Source organism: Microcaecilia unicolor, chromosome 2, assembly GCF_901765095.1.
Source record: "Microcaecilia unicolor chromosome 2, aMicUni1.1, whole genome shotgun sequence".
Classification (NCBI taxonomy): Eukaryota; Metazoa; Chordata; class Amphibia; order Gymnophiona; family Siphonopidae; genus Microcaecilia; species Microcaecilia unicolor.
In genome coordinates this window covers 553,335,098-553,360,580 of record NC_044032.1, presented here as the reverse complement: position 1 = coordinate 553,360,580, position 25,483 = coordinate 553,335,098, and the positions used below count along the sequence as shown (strand labels likewise).

Genomic DNA, 25,483 nt, shown 5'->3' with positions numbered 1-25,483 from the left:
CCCCAGACAGCATGATTGGCCATTTTCTGTTTCTATGCGGAATACACTGATCCATTTGGTTCTTTGCAGGTGTTACAAAAAAATGCTACAGCAGACTTCAATCATGAAGCTTTAAGTAGTGAGAGTGGAGATAGTTTCTCCAGCTACTTCATCCATCTGTAGTTACCACCGAAGATCATAGCTGTTTTAAATATTTAGCTTCAGTATGCAAGAACTGTTTACGCAGGAACTGTTCATTAGTAGCTCTACAACGATATTGCTGTGTTATGAATTTTTACCTGCAAAATATTGTGAACAGATCTTCTCAAATGGTATGAGAGAACCCATGTCTGGGGTCATGACCTGGGCAGGCACTACATATGGCAAAGATTAGTGAGCACTGTCCTAGGCTATAGTAGTCAAATTTTAAACAGCACTGCCCATGAAATCAAACCTTGGTTTCAGACTACTTCTGGATAATTTTCTTCAAGTGACCAAACGTTTTTGGTATAAAATTAAATTCTTCAGCAGGTGTTGGCCTGGCCCTGTAGAGTTAGCTGATAAGATATCCAATATGAATGTACACAACAAAAAGAAAAAAAAAAAAAAAAAAAAGCAGTCAGCACAAGCATTTTTCTAAAATGATTTTATTAAACATAATAGGAATCTGATCAGTTCATAAATTACCCAATGAATATAACACCATAAAGTTTAAAAGCATATAATGTGGCTAACAGATTAAGCCAGCTGCATAGCAAGGTTTCAGCACCATGCTTGTATCAAAGGATTAGATTTTAAAATATGCTACACCAATCCAGTGCAGCTCTTAAAACTGGATTGGAGCTTAGTGTTATCTAGAAAAAAAATGGTTTGCTAATGTTAAATAAAAAAAATAAAAAAAAAAGACCAACCAAGTTTAGTGGCCCTTTTAAAGCTATGCTAAAATTGGTCAATTTTCTTTTGCTGTTCGCTAAGGCTACTTAAGTGTGGCTATAAATGGCCACATTTCCTATTCTCAATTAACAGCTATGTGCTAATTTCCCCATTATCACAGGAGAACTTAATACCTATTGTTTTTAATTATTACTAACCTTTTTAACCCTATTCCATAAAGCATAATGTGTGCTCATAATTTCTTCACTATTTTCTAGGAAGTAACAGCTCCTGTAGTAATCATGCTAATCAAGGGCCAATTATGTACATAATTAGGTAAACCCAATTACTCTTCAAGATTCAAAACCATAAAGTGGAGATAGCACCAACAGTTTTGGCACATGCCTCATCAGGGGTAAGCACTAGTCTGCAGCAATGCTAAGGATACATTCCTAGCTACCATCTAATTGGTTTAGTTTTCAGGATTGCTACAATGAATATACATGAGCAGTGCATGGAGCGAGTCTTCACTACATGCTAGTTTCAGTCAATTTTGTTTAAAAAGCATGATTTTTAAACTCGTTAGAACTGAATGTCTTTTGCTTTGGGGCCTCCAGAATGTTTCATAGTAGGTCTCTGGTACGTTCTGTACTCCAAAATAGTACATGCATTCCTGCAAAAATATGGAAACAATTTTAAAAAGCACAGAAATGATTTTTAGCAGTCAGATCGGAGAAGGAAAAAACATGGGTTACGTTACAATTCTTTTAAAAGAGTATCAGCTTCTTATCTAGCATCTTTTTTGCCACATTGCAAATAACTAAGCTTTTTTAAATAAGCATTTGATGTATTCAAGCACACATCTTCTGTGTATTCTACTCTTTAGATGTGCCCTGTCCTCGCTACTATTTACTCTTACTGTTGAACCACTGGCCCAAGTAATTAGAGCACAAGCGGACATACAGGGCATTCACATATGGCCAGAACATAAGATCATGCTATTCGTGGATGACATTCTATTGACATTGACCAACCCCCAGAGGTCTTTACAGGTGGTGAGCCAGAGCCTTCAACAATTTGGGTCTATATCAGGCTTTCAGATCAATATGGCCAAGTCAAAATCATGGGTTTAAACTTGTCTCCTGAGATGACCCTGAGTCTGCAACGTTTCCCTTTTAGATAGGCCACACGCTCCCTTCGCTATCTGGGAGTCAATCTGACACCCACTTTACAGGGCCTGTTTGGAGCAAACTTTCTCTCTGAACTGCGAGAGCTATTCCAGGAGTTAGATCGGTGGGAAGGGCTGGAACTTTCGTGGATAGGTAGGATCCCGGCTATAAAAATGACGATACTTCAAAAAATTCTATATCTGTTTCTAGCACTGCCAGAGTTCGTTGAAGGTGGGCAGACTCAGGAATGTCAGGAAATATTTTTTCACCAAGTGGGTGGTAGATACCTGGAATGTCCTCCTGTGGAGGTGGTGAAAACGGTAATGAACTCAAAAATGCAGGGGACAAACACAGAGAAATCTTGTTTAGAAGGAACGGATCCAAAGAAGCTTAGCGGAGATTAGGTGGCAACACTGGTAAATTTATTTAGCTGCATTTGTATCCCACATTTTCCCACCTATTTGCAGGCTCAATGTGGCTTACAATATGTTAAAACGATAATCACATTAATGGAATAAGAATTTCAGAATATTGTTACAAATAAGGTGTATAAGAATATCATGGCAATCATAACTAATAATAATAATCATTATTTGGGAAGCAAAGCCAGTGCCCTGATCATGGCTGAATAGATTTGGATGAGTTGAAGTGGAGCTTTTCGGGGGCTTCGATGACAACTTCAGAAGTTTTAGAACAAGGACAGTGCCGGGCAGAATGGCAAGGACAAATCAAGATCAGGTATACATAATCACATCATACTTCATACCTGGATGGACTGTACAGATCTTTATCTGCTGTCATATACTATGTTACTATAACTTCAGAGGAAAATCCCCACATACACTTACACTTCACCATTATTAGCTGCAACTTTACAACATTTTTGCTTCTCATTCAGCTGCAACTATCCCACCCAACCATCTTGGGTACTTCCCACGTTATTTTCTACAACTATAAAAATAGTTTGATGATTCAAGTATTTAGTTGCCCTGCTGTTAATATTTCTCCCGACAGGATCCAAAATAGAGTAAGAGCTCAATTTTGGGTTTAAGAGAGAAGAATGCTTTACCCCTCTGTATTGGCCACTTATAGTACATCAAACTACAAGTGGGCAAAGCAAAAAAAGGGGACCCAAGTCACACAAGTAAAGTTACACTTAAAGAGCTGGAATATGGGAGCCCTTGCAATCTGGTACATGGATGATGTAGCTCATCCATGCACTTCTCCCAGGTGCCTCCAGTGTGGTATCTAAAAGCCTATTGGGCTGCACAACCAATCTGTACTCCTTTGACCAAGGAAAAATATAAAGCTCTTGATTTGTGAGGGGGAGGGGTAGTATTTGCTTGGAGCTGCTTGCATGTCCTGTAAGTTCCTGTCCCAATCAAATTCAATGAAGTTCTAGTTGTGTTAAGTTGAATTCTGTTTCCTTGGTTCTCAGCCCATGGCTCTAACCACTCGACCACTCTACAGAACTAGAGTACTGATCATAATCCTTACCTTAGGATAGAAGTTGTCCATTAGATAATCATTTTTCTCAGCTCCAGAAAGGATGTCTGTGGAAAACAAGTTTAATAAAACAGACCTGAAACGGAGGATCTGACGATTTGTAATGAAAAGCAGACAGTTTAAATGTTTTTAAGCCTTTGATCAAAAAAAAACCCTAGACATGCTGAAAAATGTGCCTACTGGCTAATACTAGAGCACAGAATTTAATAAATTCCAGGGTACCTAGAAGTTTCACTGTGGCACCTAGGAATGATTCAACTGATGCAACAGATGGCATAATTGGCCAGAATAGCCTTTCCTTTAGTAAGAATCCAGAATTCTAGGAACTTGCATGCACAATTTTGTTAAGTGCATAACTACCAATTATTGGCTATAAATTGTGTGCACAAAATCCACTGTGTGCAAATGCTAAGGGGCACAAACCTGGCTAGCTTAGGTGCTCACATCTAAAAATTAGGCACATAACTGTATACTTACACTAGTATTCTAACACAGCAACTGTGCGCAACTGCCATTAGAATTCATGCTTACTGTGCCATCATCCCTGTGCTTAACTTTAGGCAGCCTATGGCGAATTACCCACCCCCCCCCCCCCCCCCACAAGTAGCTCCCAATTACCACACAACATGCAAGAGACTGAAAAAAATATTTATTCTGGTCATGGTAACTAATGTCTAAAAAGCGAGGGGAACTAGGAGTTGAGTGATGCCACTGGCAGTGGAGGTGAGAACCAACGTTTAATCTGTTTACTAAGCTTTCCCCTTTATAAATACAAAATGGGGAACAACTTGAGTGAATCAGGCCATGAGCAGCTGAAGGAACTTCAGAGAAAGATTCTTCCTATATGCCCAGTGCCACACCTTTTCATTTTTTTCCACTTTATTCCAACCGCTGGCTCCGCAAGCCAAAGAATTTATCAAGGCCTGTAACAGTAATGCTACCTTTACTTGTGGTAAAATGCAAGACTGCTTTAAGACATCTGTGAACTACTAGAGCCACCTTCCCACATAATTAGTCCCTTTCAGTTAGAGCAGCAGACAGATCCTGGGGAATCAAGTTCAATTCCCAATGCAAGCTCCATGTGACCCTGGGCAAGTCACTTAACTTTCCATTGGCCCAGGCACAACCCTCCCCCCCCCCCACCACACACACACCTTAGATTGTGAGCCCACTAGGGACAGAAAAGTACATGCATATAAAGTGTAGTAGCAGTAAATTATGTTGGCACAAAAATTTGCTGGCATGCTCTCTTCAAGTCAACTTGTCACTGCTTTCAAATAACCAAATGAGCATTTGAAACATGACAAATTGGAGTAACACCTAGAGGGACTTAGTTTTCCATAAAGTGGGAACACTTAGCTAACATGTGAAGGGGCCTTCATCCTTTTTAGCAGGGCTTGAATTTTGTAAACACAAGTAGTGCTTTTAATTACTGGGTATACTAAAAATCTGAAAAAATAAAGATTAGGTTTAAAATAAGTTTCTACAGTCATGTTCCATCCTGCTCATTAAGAAAATTGGACAGTTTTGGAATTAATCCGCTACCCATTGTTTTAATCTGATATCAAAACATATGCAATAGCCAATATGGCTCATGTGCTCCATGATTTCAACCAAGAATAAAGATGAAGATTCCTAAGGAAAGCAAAGGTACTTAACTGTAGCAGGTATTCTCCGAGGACAGCAGGCTTCTTATTCTCACAAATCCCACATCGCCCAGCCTGGCAAATTTGCCATAGAAAAATCCAGAGCATCTAGGAGAGCAAGCCGCACTCCAGTTGAGTGCCTTCCTACCCGCCTTAGTTTAATACAAAAGCAAAAAAATAAAAACATGCAAATCGACAACTCCAAGGGGAGGAGGGCGGGATTGTGAGAAGCCTGCTGTCCACAGAGAATGCCTGCTACAGGTAAGTATCTTAGTTTTCTGAGGACAAGCAGGCTTGCTTCTTCTCACAAGTGGGGAATCCCTAGCATCCAAGCTCACCCAAAACAGACATTGGTCAATTGGGCCTTGCAACGGCAAGGACTTAAGCGCAGATTAAACCTGAAACTATATGCAAACTAGATGAGAGGCCTGGAACAAAATAAAATGGGCCTAGGAGGGAGGAGTTGGATTCCAGACCCCAAACATATTCTGAAACACTGACCGCCCAAACTTGACTGTCACATCAGGTATCCTGCTCAAGGCAGCAGTGAGATGTGAATGTGTGGACCGAAGACCACATTTCAGCCTTGCAAATCTCTTCAATGGAGACAGCCTTCAAGTGGGATACCAACGCAGCCATGTCTTTGACATTGTAAGCCATAACAAAACCCTCTAGTCAGCCCAGCCTGGGCATAAGCGAAGGAGATGCAATCTTCTAGCCAACTGGATATGGTTTCCCCAATGGCGACCCCCATCCTGTTGGGATCAAAAGAAAAAAAGCTGGGCAGACTGTCTGTAGGGTTTTGTCTGCTCCATGTAAAAGACTAACGCTTCCTTGCGGTCCAAGGTGGGCAAGCTGCTTTTGCCAGGATGGGTGTGAGGTCAGGGAAAGAACGTTGGCAAGACATTACGCGGTCAGATGGAACTCTGACATCACCTTTGGCAAGAACTTAGGTCGCGTGCAGAGGACTACTGTTGTGATAAAACTTAGTATAAGGTGCATCCACTACTAAGGCCTGAAGCTCACCGACCCTATGAGCTGAAGTAACAGACAAGAAAACGACTTTCCAAGTCAAGTACTTCAGATGGCAGGAATTAGTGGCTCAAAAGGAGCTTTCATCAGCTAGGTGAGAACGATATTGAGATCCCATGACACTGGTGAAGGATTGACATGGGGCTTTGACGAAAGCAAACCTCTCATGAAGTGAACTGCTAACTCCAGGCTTCGCTCCTTTTCTCTCGCGGCACCTTATGCCTGGAATAGACTTCCTGGACCTATACGTCTAGCTCCATCTCTACCTGTTTTCAAATCTATGCTGAAAACCCACCTCTTCACTACTGCTTTTGGCTCCTAGCCACAATTGCCCTCCCCTTGTCCCTTCTCACCCATTACTTCCCTCACCTGTAACTGTCTTGTCTGTCTGTATTATTTAGATTGTAAGCTCTTTTGGGCAGGGACTGTCTCTTTGTATCAGTTGTTCAGCGCTGCGTACATCTGGTAGCGCTATACAAATGCTAATCATAATAATAAAGGCTGTCCAGAGATAAGTGTAGAAAGTATTCAAGCAGGGTCTGTTTAGGATAAGTAAGAGGATCTAGGGCCCTGCTGTCACACCAGACGGCAACCTCCTCCATTTAAAAGAGTAACACCTCTTAGTGGAATCTTTCGTGGAAGCCTGCAACTCAGGAGGCACCCTCCAAAAAACCCAAGGAAGCAAATTCTAGGCTCTCAACATCCAGGCCGTGAGAGCCAGAAACTGGAGGTTGGGATATAGAAGCGACCCCTCGTTCTATGTGATGAGGGTCGGAAAAAACACTCCACTCTACGGTTCTTTGAAGGACAATTCTAGAAGAGAACCATATCTGTCACAGCCAGTACGACGTGATCAGAATCATGGTTCCGCAGGCTTGCTTCAGTTTCAACAAAGTCTTTCCCACTAGAGGGAATAAAAAAGGAAGTTAACGCTAGTCTGTCATGGGCCTGAAGCCTTGAACAGAATTGAGAGACCTTGTGGTTGATCTGAATGGCAAAAAGATCCACCAAGGGGGTGCCCGCACACTGAAGATTTTGCGGGCTAGGTCCATATGAAGAGACCACTCATGGTTCCATTATCCTGCTCAGCCTGTCGGGCAGGACATTGTTTACATCCGCCAGATAAGTGGCTTAGAGAAACATGCCATACTAGCAAGCCCAATGCCACATCTGGATGGCTTCCTGACAGAGGGTGACAGCCGGTGCCCCCCTGCTTGTTGGTGTAATACATTGCAACCTGTTTGAATTAGAGTAATTTGATAAGACAGCTGATCTCTGAAAGCCTTTAGAGCGTTCAAGATTGCTTGAAGCTCCAGGAGATTGATCTGAAGATTTGTTTCCTGGAGGGACCAAGCTCTGAGTATGAAGCCCATCTACATGAGCTCCCCATCCCAGGAGAGATACATCCGTCGTCAACACCTTTTGTGGCTGAGGAATTTGGAATGGAAGTCCTAAGGTCAGATTGGACTGAATTGTCCACCACTGAAGAGAGTATACAAGCTCTGGGATCATTTGGATGACATCCTCTAACTCCCCATGGCTTGATACCACTGAGAAGCCAGGGTCCATTGAGCAGAACTCATGTGCAGGCGTGCCGTGGGTGTAATGTACACTGTGGAAGCCATGTGGCCCAACAATCTCAACATCTGCCAAGCTCTGACCTGCTGCAATACCTGAACTGTGGACACTAGGGAAACCAGATTGTCTGCACGCATCTCCGGGAGTTAGGCTCGGACAATCCTTGTGTTGAGCAGGGCTCCTATAAACTCCAATTGTTGAAAAGGGTGGAGTTGGTAACGAACCTTAGTAGCTCCAGCACCTGAATAGTCATCTGCATGGACCCCCAAGCACCATTCTCCGAGGTGCTCTTCACCAGTCAATCATTGAGATAAGGGAACACAGGGACTCCCAGTCTGCATAGCAATGCTGTGATTACTGCTAGACACTTGGTAAAGACCCTGGGAGCTGACAAAGCCAAAAGGCAACACGTGGTACCGAAACTGATGTGTTCCCAGCTGAAATCAAAAATATTTCCGGTGGGCTGGAAGTACTGGAATGAGAGTATATGCATCCTTCAAGTCCAGAGAGCATAGCCAATTGTTTTCCTGAATCATGGGAAAAAGGGTACTTAGGGAAACCTTCCTTAACTTCAGACTAGGAATTTGTTCAGGGCCCTTAGGTCTAGGATGGGACACATCCTCCCTGTCTTTCTGCACAAGGAAGTACTTAGAATAGAATCCTTGCCCTTCTTCCCCTGATGGAACAGGTTCGACAGCATGGGCCTTGAGAAGGCCAGAGAGTTCCTCTGCAAGTACCTGCTTGTGCTGACAGCTTAAAGAATGGGCTCTCAGTGGACAATTTGGAGGTCTGGAAATCAAATTGAGGGAGTATCGGAGCTGGACTATTTGAAGAACCCACCAGTCGGCGATGAGAGGCCATCTTTGGTGAAAAAATTTTAAACTCCCTCCGACCGGCAAGTCGCCTGGCACGGACACTGTGGCTATGCTCTGCTAGAGTCAGTCAAAAGCTCATCCCTTGCTTTTGACAGGGAGCAGCCAGAGCCTTGGGCACACGCTGTTGACAAGAACAAGTGTGATGGAGCCGAGCCTAAGCAGCCTGGCGAGCCACAGGAGTGTACCTACACCTAGAATAGTAATAGGGAACACTCTGCGACTTGCCAAAATACCTCCAGGATGAGGAGACACACTGCAGGAGACAGACGATACAGTATCTGTATGCTTCTTGATCTTCCCTCAAAAAAGGTTATCCCCCTGGCAAGGAGCATCCACCAACCTCTGAACAGAAAAGTTCCAGGTCAGAAACATGCAGCCATGAAAGTCTGCGCATCACCACACCATGGGCAGAGATACTGGATGCTATGTCAAAAGTGTCGTAAGTGCCCCTGGCCAAGAACTTGCGACATGACTTCTGCTGCTTGACTAACTGGTGAAACGGCTTGGCCTGCTCTGGAGGGAGGCGCATCGACCAAGTCTTGACAGTTGCCTCACTGAGTTCCGCAAGTAGACGCTCGTGAACAGCTGCTATGACACTGGATATGGGCAATGAGCATAGCGTCATGATACAGCTTCTCCCAAAAGAGTCCAGTGTTCTAGATTGTCTGCCTGGGGGAGCCGAGGAATAGTCCCTAGTACTCCTGGCTCTCTTGAAAGCAGAGTCGAACATCACGAAATCATAAGGTTAACTGGGACCTCACAAACCCAGGTTCACCCTGGATTCTACACTGGGCATCAATTTTCTTGGGGACTACAGGGAAACAGGGGATGCCCAGTTCCGTACAAGGACTGCCTTGAGTACCTCCTTAGGAGGTGAGGTGTACTCCAGAACCTCAGCATCTGGGCCCTGGGCTCATCCTCCACTACTACAGGGAATGGAATCGCACATTTCCCATACAGAAGATGTGAAAGAGGCTCTCAGGTGGGGAGAAGTTTCCTCAGAAGGAATCCCATAGGACTTGGAGGAAAAGTACCTGGTATGCTCTGATTTCCATGAATACTCCTCCTCTGTGTCGGACAGCACCTCCCCTAAGGGCTGTCCAAGACTGGGCCTGCCTTGATGCCAAGGATCCATATCCGAAAGCAGCATTGGGAGAACGACTCTCGTCTCGACTCTGGCGAAGCTTCCTCCACGGCTGTCGAGGGGGTGCCAGCCTGGGTGGCTGCTGACACTGGTGCCACAAGCGGCGACGGCATCAGGGGTTGCAGTGGGGAGGTATGTAGGCACAAGCACCCCCGATATCAGTGCACATTGTTGCATAAGGCCATCCAGAAGTTCGGGATGCAAGGCCCGGATGCACTCAGAGGGCCGCCATCAGGAAAGACTGGCGTCTGGGAGCAAAGGTTGCAGAATCGCTGGGGCTGGTGCGGGAGCAAGATCTTGGCTGCTTGGAGATGCATGCTTTGGCACCTCCTGGATGGGGAGTGGTCCTCCAGGCATTGCTTCTTGGGGGTCAAATCCCTCAGTGCCTGAGGCACAGTACTTCTCCTGATGCACATCACCCATGCTACTCTGTGCCGACGAGGCGGGTCTGACAATGGACGGTCTCGGGTGGGGGGGGGGGGGGCTGCAAAGTAGAAGACTTCGAGACTGGTGAAGACCCACTCGATGCCTCACTGCTCCCAGTGTCACAGGGCCTCGAAGCAGCCATTCCTACTGTGACTCCTGGTACGACGCTCATCATCGATGCACCGGACCTGGCTCCAAAAATCTTGTTGAGCCTCCCGGGAAACCTTGGTCCACTTCATACAAAGAAAGAGGACAGTTGACAGGGCTATGGTCAGGCCCAAGGCACTGGCGACACCAAGAAAGGGTGTCCTTCCCCGAGATGGTCTGGTTGCACTGGGTACAACGCTTGAAGCCACTGGGAGTCTGTGGACATGGAATGAAAAACTGCACTGGCTAAATCAAAAGATGTGATGGTGTTTGGGGAAAAAAAAAAGGCGGGGGGAAGGCACAAAAAAGGCAGACCAGGCAGTCCTAAAAACGGCCCACGTAAAAAAAAATAAAGGAAAAATGCGGGGCAAAAACTAGAAAAAGGCTTTTGAAAAAGAAAAAAAACAAAACAAAAAACAACAAACGGGTAGAAAAAACCGCTGAAAAGGCACTAAAAAAAAAAAAAATAGAATCGCTCTGACTGGGCGTGTGAGGAGCCACCACAAAAAAAGCTGCTCCTCACGCGGAAAGAGTGAAATTAAGGCAGGAGCGTTCTTATGGCAGGCAGGAAGGCACTTTGAGCATGCGTGCTGGAGCATCACTCACGCCCCTAAAAGCTCTGGAGTTTTCTATGGAAAATTTGCCAGGTGATGCGGGATGGTGTTTACCCACTTAAGCAGCCAGCCTAAGCTTGCTTGTCCTCAGAGAATCAAGATTTCCAAAATTCACTTCAAACCAACCAGTAAGGAAAAAGAAAATTTGTACTTTTTCCAAGTTACAAAAAGACATTACCTATCTGTGAACACTTAGCACAGCTTAATGGTTACCACAGATAATTGATGAAATTAAGTGCAAAACCTCTGCATTTACAGATCATTCTTGCAGTTTACCCACTGGGATAACAGAAGGTTTGGTGTGAACTACAGATAACTAAGCAGATAGCTACACCAATTCAAGAACATTAGCTAAGCCATATTAACCAAGGTGCAATCTTCATCCACTCTCCACTCCGTTAATTGCCACATTAATAACTTAAAACAGACCAACAGTTTAATGAATAGGCTAAATCAAATTATGTATCTCACGACAGGATCCAAAACAGTTTATTGAACTGTTTCAGGTTTCAGAAAGAATTGCTTTACCCCCCTGTGTTGGCCATTACAAAGCACTATTAGCTCTGAATGGGCAAAGCTGAAGGGGGTTCAAAGATTCCTTCGCTTTACAATCATAGAACACTTGTCATTCTCTGTTGACCTAGATTTATGTACTTTCCATCAGCCAGGAGCTGCAATATACAGAATTCTACTAGAATTTTCTACCTCACACTGTAAAGGCTTCACAGTCTTGGGGGAAAAAAAAGCAATGTTATCTGACTATAGTGACAAGTCAAACAACTAAAAATGATCCTCTCTCAGGCAAGTATCTTGGGAAAAATCTTCCCACACACAGACATTTTAAGTACAAGCAAAACTTGCTGCTCAACATTTCTCTTTGGGATAAAATATGATTTCCAAAGACATATACTACTAATTTTTTTTTTTTTACATATAGTAGTCTAACAAACTTGTATGATCTGGTCCTTTGTTTACTACTGACTCTGCTTCTCCCTTTCCCAAGTTTCCCCCAACTGTTCCCTACCATACATATACCTCATTATACCACAATATCACTTTGTATTCATTCATACTATGTATTTGTTCAAACCGTAATCGGCTAACACAGTTAACGGTTATATGTAAGCCACATTGAGCCTGCAAAAGGTGGGAAAATGTGGGATACAAATGTAAAGTGAATGATACATACCTGTAGCAGGTGTTCTCTGAGGACAGCAGGCTGATTGTTCTCACGACTGGGGTGACGTCCGCGGCAGCCCCCACCAACCGGAAAGAAGCTTCGCGGGACGGTCGGCACGCAGGGCACGCCCACCGCGCATGCGCGGCCGTCTTCCCGCCCGTGCGCGACCGCTCCCGCCAGTTGAATGACTAGCAAAAGATGAAACACACAACTCCAAAGGGGAGGAGGGAGGGTAGGTGAGAACAATCAGCCTGCTGTCCTCGGAGAACACCTGCTACAGGTATGTATCATTCACTTTCTCCGAGGACAAGCAGGCTGCTTGTTCTCACGACTGGGGTATCCCTAGCTCTCAGGCTCACTCAAAACAAGAACCCAGGTCAATTGAACCTCGCAATGGCGAGGGTATAACAGAAATTGACCTACGAAGAACAACTAACTGAGAGTGCAGCCTGACCAGAATTCGGGTCCTGGAGGGTGGAGTTGGATTTACACCCCAAACAGATTCTGCAGCACCGACTGCCCGAACCGACTGTCGCGTCGGGTATCCTGCTGGAGGCAGTAATGAGATGTGAATGTGTGGACAGATGACCACATCGCAGCTTTGCAAATTTCTTCAATAGTGGCTGACTTCAGGTGGGCCACTGACGCTGCCATGGCTCTAACACTATGAGCCGTGACATGACCCTCAAGAGCCAGCCCAGCCTGGGCGTAAGTGAAGGAAATGCAATCTGCTAGCCAATTGGAGATGGTGCGTTTCCCGACAGCGACCCCTAGCCTGTTAGGGTCGAAAGAAATAAACAATTGGGCAGACTGTCTGTTGGGCTGTGTCCGCTCCAAGTAGAAGGCCAATGCTCTCTTGCAGTCCAATGTGTGCAACTGACGTTCAGCAGGGCGGGTATGCGGCCTGGGGAAGAATGTTGGCAAGACAATTGACTGGTTAAGATGGAACTCCGACACCACCTTCGGCAGGAACTTTGGGTGGGTGCGGAGCACTACTCTGTTGTGATGAAATTTGGTATATGGAGCATGAGCTACTAGGGCTTGAAGCTCACTGACCCTACGAGCGGAAGTAACTGCCACCAAGAAAATGACCTTCCAGGTCAAGTACTTCAGATGGCAGGTATTCAGTGGCTCAAAAGGAGGTTTCATCAGCTGGGTGAGGACGACGTTGAGATCCCATGACACAGTAGGAGGCTTGATAGGGGGCTTTGACAAAAGCAAGCCTCTCATGAATCGAACGACTAAAGGCTGTCCAGAGATGGCTTTACCTTCCACACGATAATGGTAAGCACTAATCGCACTAAGGTGATTCCTTACTGAGTTGGTCTTGAGGCCAGACTCTGATAAGTGCAGAAGGTATTCAAGCAAGTTCTGTGCAGGGCAAGAACGAGGTTCTAGGGCCTTGCTCTCACACCACACGACAAACCTCCTCCACTTGAAAAAGTAACTCTTTTTAGTGGAATCCTTCCTAGAGGCAAGCAAGACCCGGGAGACACCCTCAGGCAGGCCCAACGCAGCGAAGTCTACGCCCTCAACATCCAGGCCGTGAGAGCCAGGAATGGAAGGTTGGGGTGCAGCAACGCTCAGTCGTTCTGCGAGATGAGAGTCGGAAAACACTCCAATCTCCACGGTTCTTCGGAGGACAACTCCAGAAGAAGAGGGAACCAGATCTGACGGGGCCAAAAGGGCGCTATCAGAATCATGGTGCCGCGGTCTTGCTTGAGCTTCAGTAAGGTCTTCCCCACCAAAGGTATGGGAGGATAAGCATACAGGAGGCCGGTCCCCCAATGGAGGAGAAAGGCATCCGACGCTAGTCTGCCGTGTGCCTGAAGTCTGGAACAGAACAGAGGCAGCTTGTGATTGGTCTGAGAGGCGAAAAGGTCCACCGAGGGAGTGCCCCACTCTCGGAAGATCTTGCGTACCACTCTGGCATGGAGCGACCACTCGTGCGGTTGCATGACTCTGCTCAGTCTGTCGGCCAGACTGTTGTTTACGCCTGCCAGGTACGTGGCTTGGAGGAGCATGCCAAACCGGCACGCCCAACGCCACAGCCCGACGGCTTCCTGACACAGGGGGCGAGATCCGGTGCCCCCCTGCTTGTTGACGTAATACATTGCAACCTGATTGTCTGTCCGAATTTGGATAATTTGGCAGGACAGCCGATCTCTGAAAGCCTTCAGTGCGTTCCAGATCGCTCGGAGCTCCAGGAGGTTGATCTGCAGATCCTTTTCCTGGAGGGACCACAGACCCTGGGTGTGAAGCCCATCGACATGAGCTCCCCACCTCAGGCGAGATGCATCCGTCGTCAGCACTTTCGTGGGCTGTGGAATTTGGAATGGACGTCCCAGGGTCAAATTGGTCCGGATGGTCCACCAGAGCAGTGAAGTGCGGCAACTGGTGGAGAGGCGGATGACATCTTCTAGATTCCCGGTGGCTTGGAACCACTAGGAAGCTAGGGTCCATTGAGCAGATCTCATGTGAAGACAAGCCATGGGAGTCACATGAACTGTGGAGGCCATATGACCCAGAAGTCTCAACATCTGCCGAGCTGTGATCCGCTGAGACGCTCTGGTCTGCGAAGCCAGGGCCAGGAGATTGGTGGCCCTCGCTTCGGGAAGGTAGGCCTGAGCCGTCTGGGTATTCAGCAGAGCTCCTATGAATTCCAGAGACTGGGTTGGCTGGAGATGGGACTTTGGGTAATTTATCACAAACCCCAGCAGCTCCAGAAGTTGAATAGTGCACTGCATGGACCGGAGGGCTCCTGCCTCCGAGGTGTTCTTGACCAGCCAATCGTCGAGATATGGGAACACGTGCACTCCCAGCTTGCGTAGGTAGGCCGCTACCACCACGAGGCACTTGGTAAACACTCGTGGGGCAGAGGCGAGCCCAAAGGGCAGCACACAATACTGAAAGTGCCGTGCGCCCAGGCGGAATCTGAGATACTGTCTGTGAGCTGGCAGTATCGGTATGTGAGTATAGGCGTCCTTTAAATCCAGGGAACATAGCCAATCGTTTTCCTGAATCATTGGCAGAAGGGTGCCCAAGGAAAGCGTCCTGAACTTTTCTTTGACCAGGAATTTGTTCAGGCCTCTCAGGTCTAGGATGGGACGCATCCTCCCTGTTTTCTTTTCCACAAGGAAGTACCTGGAATAGAATCCCTGCCCTTCCTGCCTGGGTGGTACGGGCTCGACCGCATTGGCGCTGAGAAGGGCGGAGAGTTCCTCTGCAAGTACCTGCTTGTGGCGGGAGCTGAAAGACTGAGCTCCCGGAGGGCAATTTGGAGGCAGGGAGGCCAAATTCAGGGCGTATCCGCACCGCACTATTTGGAGAACCCACTGGTCGGAGGTTATGAGAGGCCACCTTTGGTGAAAAAATTTTAACCTCCCTCCGACCGGCAGATCGTCCGGTACGGACACTTGTAGGGCGGCTATGTTCCCATGGATCCAGTCAAAAGCCCGTCCCCGGCTTTTGCTGTGGAGGCGCAGGGGGCTGCTTAGGCGCACGCTGTTGACGAGAACGAGCGCGCTGGGGCTGTCCCTGTGCCTGACGAGGCCTTCGGGCCGGCTGGTTGTACCTACGCTTCGCAAAAGAATAGGGTGCAGCCTGCCGGGCCCGGGAAAAAACGTCCACCTGTGGAGGTGGATGCTGAAGGCGCCCGGTGGGAGAGCTTGTCGAGAGCGGTTTCCCGCTGATGCAGTTGGTCCACCATCTGCTCGACCTTCTCACCAAAAATGTTATCCCCCGGCAAGGGACGTCGGCCAGTCTCTGCTGGGTGCGGTTGTCCAGGTCAGAGGCGCGCAGCCATGAGAGCCTGCGCATCACTATACCTTGGGCCGCAGCACGAGATGCCACGTCACAGGTGTCATAAATACCCCTGGACAGGAACTTTCTGCACGCCTTCAGCTGCCTGACCACCTCCTGATAAGGCCTGGACTGCTCCGGCGGGAGCTTCTCGACCAGGTCCGCCAGTTGTTGCACATAGGTCCGCATGTGAATGCTCATATAGAGCAGGTATGATTGGATGCGGGTCACGAGCATGGAGGATTGGTAGGCCTTCCTCCCAAATGAGTCCAGAGTGCGAGACTCCCGCCCCGGGGGCGCCGAGGCGGTATCCCTCGAACTCCGTGCCCTCTTGAGAGCAGAATCCACGACCGCCGAGTCATGGGGCAATTGTGGCCGCATTAGCTCTGGGTCAGAGTGGATCCTGTACTGGGACTCTGCTTTCTTGGGAATGGTGGGGTTAGTTAATGGTCGCACCCAGTTCCGAAGCAGCGTCTCCTTTAGGACATTGTGCAGCGGCACCGTGGAGGACTCTCTAGGTGGTGATGGATAGTCGAGGACCTCGAGCATCTCGGCCCTCAGCTCTTCCACAGAGACCACGGGGAAGGGAATGCTGATAGACATATCCCGCACAAAGGAGGCAAAAGAGAGACTCTCGGGAGGTGAGAGTTTCCTCTCCGGTGAAGGCGTGGGGTCCGAGGGAAGGCCCGTAGACTCCTCTGAGGAGAAATATCTAGGGTCCTCCTCTTCCCCCCACGAGTCCTCATCCTCGGTGTCGGACATAAGCTCATGTAGCTGAGTCCTGAACCGGGCCCGGCTCGACGTCGAGGCACCAGGGTCTCGGTGTCGTCGAGCGGTGGACTCCCGCGCCGGCGGGGACGGAGCTCCCTCCATCGACGTCGACGGGGACTCCACCTGCGTGGCGGTCGAGACCGGCACCGCAAGCGGCGGCGGTGTCGACGGCCCTGGCGCCGGGCTAGAGCTCGCCGGCGCCACAGTCATCGGCGCCGAGGGCGCAAGCACCCCCGGCGCCGGCACAGCCTGGCGCAAGCACCCCCGGCGCCGGCACAGCCTGGCGCATCAGCCCTTCCAGGATCCCCGGAAGGATGGCTCTGAGGCACTCGTCCAGGCCCGCTGCCGGGAAAGGCGGTGGGGCCGGTAGGGGTGTCGGTGCCAGAAGCTGCTGGGAGCCAGGAGACGGCACCGAGGTGCCGGAACCCCGACGCGTCGGTACCTCCACAACCGACGGAGACCGCTCCTCTCGACGGTGACGCTTCGGCGTCGCCTCCTCTCCGACATCGGGCTGCACCGAGGGCGACCGGTGACGACGCTTCTTGTCTTTTTTCCGATGCCCGTCACCGGCGCCGGAGGGCATGGAGGAGGAGGAGGTCGATCCCCCTCGGTCTCGAGGTACCGGGTCAGACAGGGTTCGGTCCCGTGGCCCACGAGCTGAGGGAGTGACCGGGGCCGACTGCCCACGCGGCCTCTCACCCCCACTCTCACCGGAGGACCGGCGGGCCGACGGGACCTGTTCTCCTGGGGTCGCTGCCATCGGTGCCGATGTCTCGGGCATCGATACCGGTACCGAAGGACCGGGCGTCGATACCGATGCCTTCGAGGTCGACGTCGAGGGGCCGGCGCAAGTTCCAAAAAGACGGTCCCGTAGAACTTGCCTCGCAACCTGAGTCCGTTTCCGGAGACCGAGACACAAAGCACACGACTTGAGATTGTGCTCCGGCCCGAGGCACTGGAGGCACCAAGCGTGGGTGTCGGTCTGCGAGATCGGCCGGCCGCAGCGACCACACTTTTTAAATCCACTCGGGACCTTCGAGGACATCGACGGAAAAATCGCGTCGGCGAAGTCAAAGTCGTCAATGGTGGCTGAAATCACACCACGAAAAAGGAAAACGACCGTGCGGCCACTAGGCCGCAACGCGGCGGCCCCGCTGGAAGCGAGGGAAAAAAGGGAGCGCGTGCCCCACACGCGCAGGGTTTCTTTTTTTTTTTTGGTAAAAAGAAACCGGGCGGTAACGAAAAAAGTAGAAAAAAGCACGATCAGCGTACACGCGATCGAACAATCCGGCGGCTGAACAGAGAGAGCGGCAAGGCACGACTCTCTCCAGGCGCGGAAAAAAAGGAACTGGCGGGAGCGGTCGCGCACGGGCGGGAAGACGGCCGCGCATGTGCGGTGGGCGTGCCCTGCGTGCCGACCGTCCCGCGAAGCTTCTTTCCGGTTGGTGGGGGCTGCCGCGGACGTCACCCCAGTCGTGAGAACAAGCAGCCTGCTTGTCCTCGGAGAACAAATAATACATGCAGGATCTTGGCAGTTCCAATTCCTCCCCTCCCGGTACTGCTTAAAACTTCAGTAGAGTAAGATCAGGACTAGATCTGTTGGGTGAAGCATGTGTTGTAAGGATGATAGTCTATTGCTGCATGAAGAATGAGGAGGCTTGGTAGAAAGAAGGGAAAGATACTTGTTGGGCAGACTGGATGGACCATGCAGGTCTTTTTCTGCCGTCATTTACTATGTTACTATACTGGACTGTAGGCATAGGCGGTCGGTGGCCCAACTGTTTGGGGGAGGCTAAAGGGGGCGGAGTTAGGGGTGGTGCCAAGGGTGGGACTTATATCCAAAATTGTCTGGCAACAGAAAAAAATAAAAACGTAAAAGTAAAATAGTCAAAATTACTACCTTTTATTAAATTTAGATATTAGATATATATGTCAAACAATATTTTTATTTTAACTTATAGAACCTCTCTGCCCCAATCCGACATTGCCCCTTTGTCTTGTCCCTCACCACTATCCAACATTGCCCCTATGTCCTCCCCATCTCTCTCTCCTCCCTTCAACATCCAGCATCATCACCCTGTCCCCTCACCAGTTTCCTGTTCAACAAAGCAATGAGACCCAAATACTCCTTACCGCTTGCTTGCTCGATCCGCTGACTCCCTCCCTGGCTTGGTCAGTGTCAGTCACTGATTGAAAAGAGCCGCCCTGTGCTGCAACACTCAGGCTCCGCCGCTCCTGCTGCTCGCTCTTCTTCCTGGCACCCCCCGCATCTGCCCTTGAAAAAGAAATGTCCGACATGGTGGTGACGCGCAGCGCCTCGCATTTGCATGTAAAAGAAGCGGATCGTCTCATTGGGCCTTGCCTCACTGTCCTGCCCTTGCGGAAATAGGAAGTTGCGTCAGAGGAGGGCGGGACACAGTGAGGGAAGGCCCAATGAGATGATCCGCTTCTTTTACTTGCAGACACGAGGTGCTGCGCCTCGCCACCACGTCGGACATTTCTTTTTAAAGGGCTGGTGCGGGGGGGTGCCAGGAAGAAGAGGAGCAAGCAGCGGGAGCGGTGGAGCACCCCCCCCCCCTTGGGCTGACACCCTGCAGCCAGTAAGAAAAGAAATTAGCGGAGCGGGCACCGGTGCTGGTGGGGAGAGGAAAATACAATTTTGTTCCTGCCCTGAATTCAAGAAGGCAGGGAAGCGATACGTCATGGTTGGGCTGGGGAGGCTTAGCCTCCCCAAGCCTCTTATACGGGGCGCCTATGACTGTAGGGGATGGCATGAAGCCTTCACCTGCTGGAAGTGGGGGTGGCACAGGCAGAACACCCAAGGCTAGCCTGATACCTTTAGACCAACCATTTCCATTCAGGTTTGTCACCATAATAAACTACTGGGAACCCTGCCTGCCTTGCTGCAGAACGGTAGCTTGCTGGAAAAATGAACTTCATGGGGGGGGGGGGGGGGGGGGGGGGGAGGAGGGAGTAGGCAAAGCTAGTAATCTGTATTCAAAGCACTGGCAAGTTTAAATTTTTGCATAGCCTTGCATACTAATTAGGAAAAGTCCATGGGGTTGAACTTACTTATGACCATAATGAGACTATTTTTTTGAGATGGGTGAAAGAGGAAACCATCTGCTCAGACTGGACTGTTGTGTGCAGACACCTTGTGCCAAGGTGTTAAGCTGCAAAACAAGTTACAAGTATGAATCATATCTAAATCAGTTACAAATAGGTGGATGTTTACCTTGCACTTATGTTTTATAGAAATGCAGCAGGTTGTAGACTGACTTGACAGTGATCTTAACCCATTCAGCATGATTGTAATGAGCATGTCTGGCAGATTAAGTACCTTAATGTTGCTATACTGCAGTGACCTTTTTCGCATAAAGATCCACAAAGTGGTCACAAGCTCAAAGGGCCACCAAAAGATAATTATTCTTACCTGTGATTTTACTTTCAAATCCCTTTGTTCCTCCTTTGCTTCCTGCCCTATATCCATTCACCTTTCTTCAATTTTTCATTCTCAAATTTATATAGTTTCCATCTCTTCCCTTTTCCTCAGTCCATAGGTACGGTCACCTTCCATCTTTCCTTTCCCCTCCCCTCCCCTCCATGGGCATCATCTTGCCTTTTCTTTGTTTCCAGCATATGTCCCTCTGAAACCCCTATGGTCCATCTCTTCCCTTTTTTCCTTGGGCATCTTACTTACCTTTCCCAGCACTCCTGCACACCCCCCTTCCCTGCCCTCTGAACTTGCCTTTAGTGCTGCTGTGCTGAAGGAATGCTGCTTCTCACCACCTGAAGTTTCTCTGAAGTATCCTGCCTCCTCTGACAGAACTTGTTTCTGGCCAAGATGCTTCAGAGACTGGATGGTGAGAAGCAGCATGCCTTGAACATGGCAGCGCTAAAATCAAGTTTAGAGTACTGAGATGGGCAAGTAAACGGAGCTAATAGGATGCGGAATTCGGGAGATGTAGACAATCTCTCTAGACCAGGGTTTTTTTTTTTGTTACATTTGTACCCCGCGCTTTCCCACTCATGGCAGGTTCAATGCGGCTTACATATTATTATACAGGTACTTATTTGTACCTGGGGCAATGGAGGGTTAAGTGACTTGCCCAGAGTCACAAGGAGCTGCCTGTTACATTTGTATCCCACATTTTCCCACCTTTTGCAGGCTCAATGTGGCTTATATATAACCGTTAACTGTGTTAGCCAATTACGGTTTGAACAAATACATAGTATGAATGAATACAAAGTGATATTGTGGTATAATGAGGTATATGTATGGTAGGGAACAGTTGGGGGAAACTTAAGAGAGGGAAAGGGAGAAGCAGAGTCAGTAGTAAAGGTCCAGATCATACTTAACCGGCTCTTGAGCTGCCCAACCCTAGGTGCATTGCTCAGCACCAAATCCCTCAACCATCGAATATTATGAATAAACAAAACATACCAGTAATATATGCACTCAATATGCAGGTTAACTATTGCTAGTCTCTTCTTCAGTCATTACCTGTAATACTTTCTTGGACTTTAGCCACATTTAGAGTCTCAGGGCCAATTCCTTTTCACCTAACTTGCGAACAACACCCATCTGTACAAGTTCCCCAAAAGTGGAAATGCTTCTGCTGCTCCTTCCTGACCCTCCTTGCCATGAGCAGACTTGCCTATTCTTGCACTCCAGCTCCTTTTGCCAACATGTGCATACAGCAGTCATTCTGTTACATTTACCTTGGCTGTTGCTGGAGGTGATGTGATTAAGAGCTTTTCCATTGCTGATCAACATTCATGGTGAATCATTTGATGCTCTGCATAGTCACCTCACTGGGCCTGGAGGGGGAAAATGAATGATGAGAGTATTCCGTGCAGCACAAAGCAGGGCCTGGCTGACAGAGACCTGCATGCTACCCCATTAATTCCCACACGTACTCAAACAGAAGCTTCTACATATCTGAGAACCACTGCTGGTGTCTAACTGAAGAATGAGTGCTAGGCTGGCAGTAGTGACCAGAGCAGCAGGCAGCCATGACTTCTGTGCACACTTAATCAGATCTGAATTTTTCCAAACCAGTGTATTGTGGCACTAGTGTACCACTATTTTACCACACAGGCCCCAGAAAGAAAAGGTCAAAAAGGAATCCTGTTAAGAAGGAATGTAGCCAAAGAAGCTTAGCAGTGATTAGATGGCAACACCAGTAATTAGGCAGCAAAGCCAGTGCTGGTCAGACTTCCACTGTCTGTACCCTGATTGTGGCTGGACAGATTCAGCTTCAGAAGTTGGAGAACAAGGCCAGTAATGGGCAGACTTCTAGTCTGCTCTGATCGTAGATGGACAGATTTTGGATGGGTTGAAGTGGAGCTTCGATGACAACTTCAGAAGTTGGAGAAAAAGGACAGTGCCAGGCAGACTTCTACAGTCTATGCCCTGAAAATGGCAAGGACAAAACCAAGATCAGGTACACATAGGTATCACACCATACCTTATTGTATGAGTATCTTGTTGGGCAGATTGGATGGACCACATAGGTCTATCTGCCATCTACTATGTCACTATATTCCTAATTTGAATCACAACTAAAAATTCATATTTACAGAAGTAGCCTTAAATTTATCTTTATTTACATCCTACTGTGGAAGTTAACAGCTAATGGGAGAAGCACAGAGAAGATTCTACTACTAATCATTTCTATAGAGCTACTAGATGTATGCAACACTGCTCGACAGAGCTTATAATCTAAACAAACAGTACAAATAAGGGATAAGGGAATTACTTAAGGTGGGCATTATAAAACAGTGCATGGCTGAGAGGACAGGGTAGCCTGAGAAGGGGCATTTGATAATAGGAATGAATTGTGTGTGTATTGGGGGTAAAAAGATAGAAAGACTAGACTTGATGGAAAAGGAAGAGAAGGCAGGAAAGCCTTTTACAGATTGATATATTAAGAGATCTACCACTATTCGAGTTCCCATCAAACAGGGCTACTTTTATTCACAGTTAGAGCAGTTGTTCTTAACCAATGTCAGGCTACAATGGTGTCACCAAAAATCTGAATACACTGGTGCTTTTCTTAGCCATGTGTGTTGCATGTTAGGGTAAGTTGAGAACAAGAAGTCAGGTACTTGAAATCTCCATAACTGATCCCTACTAACACCAGCCTCAATGGAAAATGCTGCATCCCTTTCTTCCACCCCCCAGCAACCACCACCATTGCATCTATATGTCCCTTACATCATTGTTAGCAAAAGTGAAGTGTTATATAGGGTTTTTATCTTTGTTTAGCTGTGAATTGTAGTATTCAGTGCGTCACCAATGTGAACATTATCTGCCAGGTGTCAACAGAATAAACACTGAGAACCACTATGTTAGCCATGTGTTGACAGGCATTAGGAAGCTGCATCAAAAAGCATGCACCCTCAAAAAAACAGCACACTGCTGCAGTAATATGTAGCCATCTTTTGTATCGAGAGTAAAACTGCTTCCTTCCTATCAGCATGTGAGACTGTGTGTGGGCACATTAGCTCATACATTTATAAGAATGGACATTATGAAAAAGCTGTCTGTTGGACTCTATCCCCTGACACCCAAACAAGATCCCCAATGCGCCACTGCAGGCTCCCTACCCTTCTAAGATGGGAAGCAATAGTTTCCTTACTTAAAATGGTGGCACAGAGGCAAATGGGGATTGCTCCTACCTCATCTTAAAAAGGCACATGGAGGTGGGCCTCAAGACCACATACTTCATTTTCGGTGTCCGGGTAGGTGCAAGCCACTTGATGAAGAGCACCTTCCATAGAGATCCGAGATGACATGCCCCATTCCATAATCCAGCCACAAAAGGTGCAAGTTCTCTTTTGATCTAGGCACATGAAAACAAGATTTTACTTCTCCAAAGGGCACATGAAAACAAGATTTTACTTCTCCAAAGTTTCAATCTAAATCACGATTAATATGGGCTATAGAAGTAAATAGCAACTCTGAATGTTGAGGCACTTGATTCTCATAACATGATATGCTTTAGTGGCCTTTTACGAGGAGAAAAAAATCTCACGATATAACACATGCTAGGGTGTCACTATAACCAGCCCCTCCAAATTACACACTTATTACGATTTAAAATAAATTACTACTCTACCTATACAAAGTTATACTGCCTCTGGGAACATTCGTATGCTGCACAAGCTGGCACGTTTGAAAATATAAGTGAGCTTAGAGATTAAATAAAAATGCTACCATCAATAAAGCACGACAACGTAGCTGCAGCAAATAGAACTAGCAACTCCTAGCTCCGCTCCTCGTCCTCGTCCTCCTGCGTTCAATTCCCGAACTCAGTGACTCACCGCTTTCTTCTGCCTTCTCCTCCGGTGCCCGACTGTCCTCCCCTCGCCTCCTCTGGCCGGCATGGCGCAAGCCACGTGGAGGCACAGAAGGGATGGCATACGGAAAAATCTAACCAGCACACACACTACAGCAGGAAACACAGACCACTGGGAAAAAAGAAATGGCGCCGGACCGGATGATAATTTAAGTGGGCCAGATCCCGCCTCCCTCGGTCTCCTATTGGTCCAATTAGGACCAATAGGATTAAGCAGTACAAAGCCGTAGCGGTAAAAAAAGAAAAAAAGAAGCGCCCAACCAGCAACCACCCCACAAAAACCAACGCGGACTCTCTCTCGGGGGGGGGGGGGGGGGGGGGGGGGGGTTATCAAGGAGGTTTAATAAACAGACCAAGTGACGTCAAAACGTTGAAACATAGTAACATAGTAGATGACGGCAGAGAAAGACCTGCACAGTCCATCCAGTCTGCCCAACAAGATAACTCGTATGTGCTACTTATACCTGACCTTGATTTGTATCTGCCATTTTCAGGGCACAGACCTAGAAGTCTGCCCAGCACTAGCCCCGCCTCCCACCACTGGCTCTGCCACCCAATCACAGCTAAGCTTCTGAGGATCCATTCCTTCTGAACAGGATTCCTTTACGTTTATCCCACGAATTCTGTTCAAACACGCGTGGGATAGTAGTAGATTGGTGAGATGCTTCACATCTACCCGTTCAACTCCACTCATTATTTTATAGACCTTTATCATATCTCCCCTCCCTCAGCCGGCTTTTCTCCAAGCTGAAGAGCCCTAGCCTCTTCAGTCTTTCCTCATAGGGAAGTCGTCCCATCCCCTTTATCATTTTCGTCGCCCTTCTCTGCACCTTTTCTAATTCCACTATATCTTTTTTGAGATGCGGCGACCAGAATTGAACACAATATTTGAGGTGCGGTCGCACCATGAAGCGATACAAAGGCATTATAACATCCTCATTTTTGTTTTCCATTCCTTTCCTAATAATACCTAATATTCTATTTCCTTTGGCATGTTCTTGGTGCCTTAAAATAGGTACCTCATATACAATTACCTTCTACATGACTGTCAGGTGAATTTTTGAAAGAGAAGGACACCCATCTTCCGAGACAAATCGGGAGATAGGCGTCCTTCTCTCAGGGTCGCCCAAATCAGCATAATTGAAAGCCAATTTTGGGCGTCCCCAACTGCAGTCCATCGCGAGGACGACCAAAGTTCCTGGGGGCGTGTCGGCAGTGTAGCGAAGGCAGGACTGGGACCTGCTTAAGAGATGGGCGTCCTTGGCCAATAATGGAAAAAAGAAGGGTGTCCCTGACGAGCATTTGGTCGACTTTACTTGGTCTATTTTTTTTCATGACCAATCCTCAAAAAGGTGCCCACACTGACCAGATGACTACC

General features: G+C 47.8%; 1 long non-coding RNA gene and 2 other non-coding genes across 3 annotated transcripts; all 3 read right to left on the bottom strand.

Annotated features, from left to right (window-relative positions):
* Nucleotides 1–620: 620 nt before the first annotated feature.
* Nucleotides 621–24,240, bottom strand: LOC115461520. The gene is made up of 5 exons (XR_003940724.1): nucleotides 24,071–24,240; nucleotides 23,426–23,589; nucleotides 21,464–21,562; nucleotides 3,519–3,574; nucleotides 621–1,525 (listed from the first exon to the last, which is right to left on the bottom strand). It is a non-coding gene; the product is annotated as an uncharacterized LOC115461520 (long non-coding RNA).
* Nucleotides 3,018–3,136, bottom strand: LOC115463943. The gene has a single exon (XR_003941198.1). It is a non-coding gene; the product is annotated as a small nucleolar RNA SNORA26 (small nucleolar RNA).
* On the bottom strand, nucleotides 11,448–11,564 carry LOC115463944. Its single transcript, XR_003941199.1, has one exon. It is a non-coding gene; the product is annotated as a small nucleolar RNA SNORA26 (small nucleolar RNA).
* Nucleotides 24,241–25,483: the final 1,243 nt, after the last annotated feature.